Consider the following 7,539-nt stretch of genomic DNA (forward strand, 5'->3'; position numbering starts at 1 on the left):
GAGGGGGAGGGGAGGGGAGTCCGCCTCACGCCCGCCCCCAGACTTTGCACAGTCGAACTCTCGCGAGAGCGGTGTCTCCACGAATTCTCGCGAGAGTGGTGTCTGCGTGTCCGGACGTGCGGAGGTTGTCACTTTCATCATGGCGCCCAAGGTAGCGACGGCCGCCAGTGGCGCTGCGAAGACGGTGCTCAGGCCAGCCCTTCTCTGCCGTCCCTGGGAGGTTCCAGGCGCCCATGAGGCCCCCTCGAGGAGCATCTCCTCACAACGGACGATTCCTTCCTCAGCTAAGTATGGCGGGCGGCACACGGTGACCACGATCCCAGGCGATGGCATCCGGCCGGAGCTCATGCTGCACGTGAAGGCCGTTTTCAGGCACGCCTGTGTACCAGTGGACTCTGAAGAGGAGCACGTGAGTTCCAACGCTTATGAAGAGGACATTTGCAACGCCATCATGGCAATCCGCCGGAACCGTGTGGCCCTGAAGGGCAACATCGAAATCACCCATGACCTGCCACCATCCCACAAATCCCGAAACAGCATCCTTCGCACCGGCCTGGACCTCTATGCCAACGTCGTCCAATGTAAAAGCCTCCCGGGCGTGGTGACCCGGCACAAGGACATAGACATCCTCATTGTCCGGGAGAACACGGAGGGCGAGTACAGCAGCCTGGAGCGTGAGAGCGTGGCGGGAGTGGTGGAGAGCCTGGAGGTCATCACCAAGGCCAAGTCCCTTCGCGTTGCCAAGTATGCCTTCAAGCTGGCGCAGGAGAGCGGGCTCAGGAGAGTGACGGCCGTGCACAAGGCCACCATGAAACTGGGCGACGGGCTCTTCCTCCAGTGCTGCAGGGAGGTGGCAGCTGGCTACCCCCAGATCACCTTTGAGAAGATGATTGTGGACAACACCACCATGTAGCTGGCATCGCGGCCCTAGCAGTTTGATGTCGTGATGATGCCCATTCTCTATGGCAGTGTTGTTGGCAACGTCTGCGCAGGACTAGTCGGAGGCCCAGGCCTTGTGGCTGGGGCCAACTGTGGCCAGGTGTATGCGGTGTTTAAAACGGCTACGAGGAACACCGGCAAGAGTGTCGCCAATAAGAACATCGCCAACCTGACGGCCACCCTGCTGGCCAGCTGCACTCCCATACCACCTCCATCCGTCAGGCTGTCCTGGCGTCCGTGGACAATGAGAAGATGCACACCCCAGACATCGGGGGCCAGGGTACAAGATCTGAGGCCATCCAGGACTTTATCCACCACATCCGCGTCATCAAAGGCCGGGCTGTGGAGGCTTCGGCTGGCCCTGGAACCTTGGTTTGCTCCTCAGATCCCCCGTCTCACTCCAGCACCCCAGCCAGCCTGGTAGGCAGAGCCCAGAATAAAGCAGCTTCACCTCAATAAGAAAGTTAAGAAAAAAAGAAACGCAGGCAGACAAAACAACCGTATCCAGTTTCAAGAACACCCACAGGTTTAATTTTTTAAATTTTTATTGTTTAAACCCATTCTGAACTTTGGGGGCCAAGGCAGGAGGATCACTTGAAGCCAGGAGTTCGAGACCAGCCTGGGTAACGTAGCCAGACCTTATTTCTATTAAAAAGTTTAAAATGCGCCGGCCGTGGTGGCATGCACCTGTAGTCCCAGCTACTCGGGAGGCTGCGGTGGCAGGATCACCTGAGCCCAGGAGGTTGAGGCTGCAGTGCGCTGAGATCGCACCACTGCACCTCAGCCTGGGCAACAGAGCAAGATCCTGTCTCAGAAAAAGAAAAAAAAAATCCAGTCGTTATGGGGACAGAAGGGGAGAAAAAGGAAGAAATATACAAAACGAGAGGCAGTGGAGGGGGGAGTGGGGACTAAAAACATATTTGTTAAATGAATATAGCGGTGAACAAGGAGATACAGCCCCCAGAGGCTCCTGGAGGCCACAGTAAATAAACAAGGGGACAGGATCATTAACAGGGGTGTCCCCTTCAGCCTCTGCCTACCCTGCCCAGTTTCCATCGCGGCACCGACTAGGAGGGGGAAGACGTGGCTGATGGCCTGTCACCCTTCCATATTATCCTGGGAGCCACGTGGGGACAGGGACCCAGGGCTGATTTTGCCACCGCTGCATCCCCAGTGGGTCTGGGGGCTGGCATACAGTGGGCGCTCCATACATGCGCGAGTGTCTTTGACTGCTGGGGGCGTGGGGGTGTCTTTTGTCCTTCCTGCTCCTACAGGAGGATTAGGATGTCCCTGGAGGCAGGAGTCCCCCAAGTCCAGCTCCTGACCCTCCTGGGTCCGAAGAGGGGGAGGGGCAAGTGGGGGTTCCCCCAGTGAGGGGGATGGGGGGACGCAGGTGCTCAGGTGCCGCCCTGGGAGGACTGCGCCCCGGTGGGAGGATGCCAGCACCCCACCCGCGCCCCGCACGGTCTCCACGGCTTGCAGGGCACAAGGGAATGGGCTCCAGCCTGGCCAATGGGGACGCGGAGGGGGCGCATTACCTCATCAGGCGGCGCGGCCATTGGCTGCGGGCGTCCGGTGGGCGGGACCGCGGCGCAAGCTCCCTGAAACCCGGGAGGGGGTGGCAGGGGCCAGCCTGGAGGATCCCGTGGGACTGGGGGAAGGGGAGGGGAGGGGAGGGGAAGCGAGGGGGTAGTGCAGGAAATAGGGAATTTGCAATATCTGCGGGGCTGTGAGTGGGTCTTTGGAAGAATATCCCTGTCCCTCAACTCCATGCTGCCCCCTACTCCGAGTCGTCCCCCTCCCACGAGGGTCCCCTGGACTGGGCATCTTGGTGGGGGAGGGAGAGGGGGTGGGAGGAGCAGAAGGGGAATGAGAGGGTGCCCCCCCAGAGAAATTAGCAGCCCCCTTCTCAAGGGCTCTTTTACCACCCCTCCCCCCGCGCACACAGTGTCCCCCAGGCAGCATGGACAGGCGCACCCACCCCCACTCAGAACTCACCTCTGTTTGTGGAACTGCCTGATACCGCAGCATTCCTCCCACAGAATTCTAGGCCACGCGTGCGATCCTCAGACATCCTTGTGGCACCCACAAGTGGTGGTGGGGGGGCGGGGAGGGCTCCATGTCTTTGAGCCTCAGTTTCCCACTGTGTGAAATGGAGTAGATAAAAGCCTCCACGTCCCAGGACTGCCTCATTCAATCAGGTCATCAAGCATGTACCCATACGGGGTGCTGGGGATACCGGTGGGCACCACCGAGGCACGCCCGGACTCCACAGGAAGGTCTGGTGGGGGAAAACAGAGGTAGATGGGTAGATACAGCAGATTGTTTCAAAAGGCCATTCCCGCAAAATAAAAGAAAAATGAAGAAAATAAAAACAAGGGGATCAGGTGGAGAGTGAGTTGGATGTTACTTTAGACCCGAAATCAAGGTGGGCTTTCCTGAGGAGGTGATGTTTAGAGAGAATAAAAAGAAGCTGTTTGAAGAGCCAGGCGAGATAGCTCAGGCCTGTAATCCCAGCACTTTGGAAGGCTAAGGCGGGTGGATCACTAGGTCAGGAGTTCGAGACCAGCCTGGCCAACATGGTGAAACTTTGACTCTACTAAAAATACAAAAATTAGCCGGGTGTGGTGGCACATGCCTGTAATCCCAGCTACTCAGGAGGCTAAGACAGGAGAATTGCTTGAACCTGGGAGGCGGAGGTTGCAGTGAGCTGAGACTGCACCACTGCACTCCAGCCTGGGTGACAGAGTGTGACTCCATCTCAAAAATAAATAAATAAAAATAAAAACAAGGGGATGAGGTGGAAAGTGAATTGGATGTTACTTTAGACCATCAATCAAGGAGGGCTTTCCTGAGGAGGTGATGTTTAACAAGAATAAAAAGAAGCTGTGGGAAGAACTGGGAGAAGAGTTCCAGGTGGAGGGAACTAGCCTGTGCAAAGGTCCCGAGGCAGTGCTGAGCCTGGCGGAAGGGTGAGGAGGCCTGTGTGGCTGGAGCAGAGTGAGGAGGGGGAGGGAGGGAGGAGGGGAGCAGAGGGTGGGGAGGGATGGGGCAGGTCGTGCAAGGCCTTTTAGAGCTTATTAGCAACTTGGGCTTTGACCCCAAGGGGCATGGGAGCCATGGAAGGCTGTGGGTAGAGGAGGGCTGGACGCTGAGTCACAGGAGGTTCTCAGGAGCTCTCTGGCTGCTTGCTGTGGGGAGGACAGTCTGTGGGGTGCAGGGGTGGGATCCAGGGACCAGGATGGAGGTGACCCTGCTCATCTAGATAAGCAATGATCAGGGCAGATCAAGGCTGGAATCATAGGAGGAGTGAGGAGAGGACAAGACCAAGGTCTGTTTGGAGCCGACAGATTTTATTCTAGAAGTATTGGGTTGCGGGGGAGGTGAATCGGTTCCTGCACAGGACTGGACCCACAGTGGCCGAAGGGGTGAACAGTAGTGGGATAGCTGGGTGGTCTTTCCCTTCCCCCCACCTCAGGCCTCTACACTCAAGGCCAAATGAATGAGTGAGTCACCTCCAGCTGAGAGTGGCTGGGAGCCGTATACGCTAGGCGCTGACTCAAGCCTCCCACTCTGGCGCCTGTACTCCTGAGTCATCCACACCCCCTGCTCCTCACTGTCTCAAAGCCGGAGGGCCAGTGTACCCCCCAAGCGAGATTAGTAACACATGAAAGCTCTCTCAGCATCTTGCCCTCCTGTCTGAGAACCCGGATTCTACAGTCCCAGCGTCAGCCCCACCTGGTATTGAAATCTCCCCCAGGGTCCCCCTGGGCGGTTAGTGTGACCTTATTTTGCATAGGTCACACTAGGAAGCTCTCTCTTCTTCAGTAAGTAAAATATCATATGAGTGTCCACCTGTTGGGAACCTCCGAGGCTTCCTATCGCCCTCAGGACAAAGTCCCTTCTCCTCAGTGTGGCGTATAAGGCCCTGAGTGGTCTGGGCTCTGCTGACTTCCCCAGCTACACGCCCCCCCCCCCAACTTCCTACCCAGTCACGCTCATGGTTGTAAGCGTAATTCCTTCTCAACCTTTGCACAAGCTGTTCTCTCTCTTTGGAAGGCTTTTCTTCCTTCCTTTTTTGCTTGCTTGCCTCAAAGTATACATTGAAGCACAGTTTAGATGTCAGCCCTTCTAGGAAGGCTTCCCCCACCCCCTAGGGTGAGTTAAAGAACCTTGATCTCCCTTGGATACATTGTAATCTCCCCTAACCTAGCCTTGCAGATTGGAACTCCCACTCGCCAGCTGCTGTCTTCTGGGCTGGTAGCTGTTTGCAGGGCTTGGAAATTCACCTGCCAGGGGTTTTGGTGGGAAAGTTCTATTCTCTCCAGAACTGTCCCTCTGGCTATCCCTGAGGACATCATTAGTTTAAAACCATCTCCTCTGATCTGCTCCCCACAGGCCACCCCCGTCTCCCCACGCAGGGCGGAGGGGTGGGGGTTCCTTTGGAAGAGTGATTGACTAAAGAGCCATTACATTAAAGGGCAAAAGCCCAGTGTTTTCATTTCTGCTGCACCTACAAACTAAATGTTCCTATGTAATTACCATTAGGGACATGTTTGCCTGTGACGGCTCCTGGCTTCCTGGCCTCCCCAGCCGCTCTCTCCCTCCCCTTCTCTGGCCTTTTGCTGTTTTCTCCTCCTCCTCCCACCCTCTTCTTTGGCCTCACTTTTTCTTCCCGTTTCCTCATTTCTCCCTACCTTTCTGCTTTTCCTCCTCCTCTTCTCTCTGCCTCTTCCTGTCTCTCTGCCTCTGTCTCTTCTGTCTCTGTCTCTCTTTGTGTATGTTTCCTCTATGTCTTCAATATCTGTTTATCTCTGACTGTCTCTCTGTCTCTGTCCCTGAGTCCTCCCTCTCTTTTAATGATAAAGTACTCTTTTAATTTGAGCACTTACAAAGTGCTCACATCTTGTGTGTAGCTTGAGAAATTGTGACATGGACATAGACCCATTCGGCTACCACCGCAGCAGGATGTAGAATATTCCAACCCTCAGAAGCTTCCCTGGTGCCTCCTCGCAATTAGACCCTCTCAAGGATAACTGACCTTTTTATTTATTTATTTATTTATTTTTGAGGCAGAGTCTCGCTCTGTCATCCAGGCTGGAGTGCAGTGGCGCTATCTCGGCTCATTGCAACCTCCGCCTCCCAGGTTCAAGCAATTCTCCTGTCTCAGCCTCCCGAGTAGCTGGGAGGACAGGCAAGCTCTACCACGCCCAGCTAATTTTTTTGTATTTTTAGTAGAGACAGGGTTTCACCATATTGCCCAGGCTGGTCTCAAACCCCTGACCTCAAGTGATCCACTCACCTTGGCCTCCCATGGCGCTGGGGTGTTGCACCAGGCGCCCCGATGATCTCTGCCGCTGTCTGGCCTGACTGCAGGGCTCTGATGCCTGGGCCCCTGCTCCAATCAGGTGGGTGATACTGTGGGGAGTAGCAGTGGACCTATCTTCCTGCCTGTGAAGTTCAAGGCCAAACAGGAGCATCCCGGGACAGAGAGCAGGTTAGATCACTATCTGCCTTTGTTCCTCTGGTGTCATGGATTGGTCGGAGCGCCCTCTGATTAAATGGGACACAGAATGGATACGTTCAGTCACTTGTCCCAGTAAATTCCAGTTGCAGTCCCATCTCCGCCACTTTGCTGAGGGCTGTCCACCTGCTGGACCGTCTTGCCCCTTGCTTCCCTGCTTCCCCAAAGCCTCCCAGCCTCCGAAGGCAGGACTCCAGCCTCGTGCATCCTCCTTCTCTCCTTGCAGTAACATAGCACAGGGCTGGGTTTCTGATTGGAAAAAAATACCAAGAATGGGCCGGGCGTGGTGGCGCACGCCTGTGATCTCAGCACTGTGGGAGGCCTAGGCAGGTGGATCACCCCAGGTCAGCAGTTCGTGACCAGCTTGGCCAACATGGTGAAAACCCATTTCTACTAAAAGTACAAAAATTAGCCAGGTGTGGTGGTGCGCATCTGCAGTCCCAGCTACTTGGGAGGCTAAAGCAGGAGAATCGCTTGAACCCGGGAGGCAAAGGTTGCGATGAGCTGAGATGGCGCCACTGCACTGCAGCCTGGGTGACAGAGCGAGACTCCTTCTCAAAAAACAAACAAAATAACAATGGTGACCTTTGTCACCATCACCATCATCCCTGCCTTACGGAGCATTCACCAAGCGCCAAGCTTTGTGCTGAGGATTTAACCTGAATCTTCTTGTATAATCCAGTCCATGTTTCACAAGGGTCTTCCGAAATAAGCCCAGTCATTGCCCCATTTTCCAGATGAGTAGGTTGAAGCTACTCATTGCCCCATTTTCCAGATGAGGGTGCCGTGCTTGGCTGAAGGTCATGCAGCCAGTGAGTGGCAAAGCTGGGATTCGAACCAATCTCTGGGCCTCCCTAGACCTCCGACACTGGAGGTGAATGCCAGCAGAAGCTCGCTCTCTCCTCTACCCTCCCTGTGGCTGAAACTGGGTTTGCATACACCAAACGCAGGCTGTCGGCAGCGCCTCTGGCCTCTGATAAATCGAGAGAATTAAAATCCATTTAGAGGGAAATCTCTAAATAGGTCTGCGTTGTATTTTGTATGTTGTGTTGTTATTTTTTTTCTTTTTGCCGTTC

At 55.1% G+C, this 7,539-nt stretch overlaps 1 pseudogene across 1 annotated transcript; it reads left to right on the top strand.

The window, feature by feature from the left end:
- Nucleotides 1-86: 86 nt before the first annotated feature.
- LOC108304266 lies at nt 87-1,398 on the top strand (annotated as a pseudogene). The gene has a single exon (XR_001825184.2). The product of XR_001825184.2 is annotated as an isocitrate dehydrogenase [NAD] subunit gamma, mitochondrial-like (transcript).
- Nucleotides 1,399-7,539: the final 6,141 nt, after the last annotated feature.

The sequence above is a fragment of the Cebus imitator genome, unplaced genomic scaffold, assembly GCF_001604975.1.
Source record: "Cebus imitator isolate Cc_AM_T3 unplaced genomic scaffold, Cebus_imitator-1.0 Scaffold53, whole genome shotgun sequence".
Lineage (NCBI taxonomy): Eukaryota > Metazoa > Chordata > Mammalia > Primates > Cebidae > Cebus > Cebus imitator.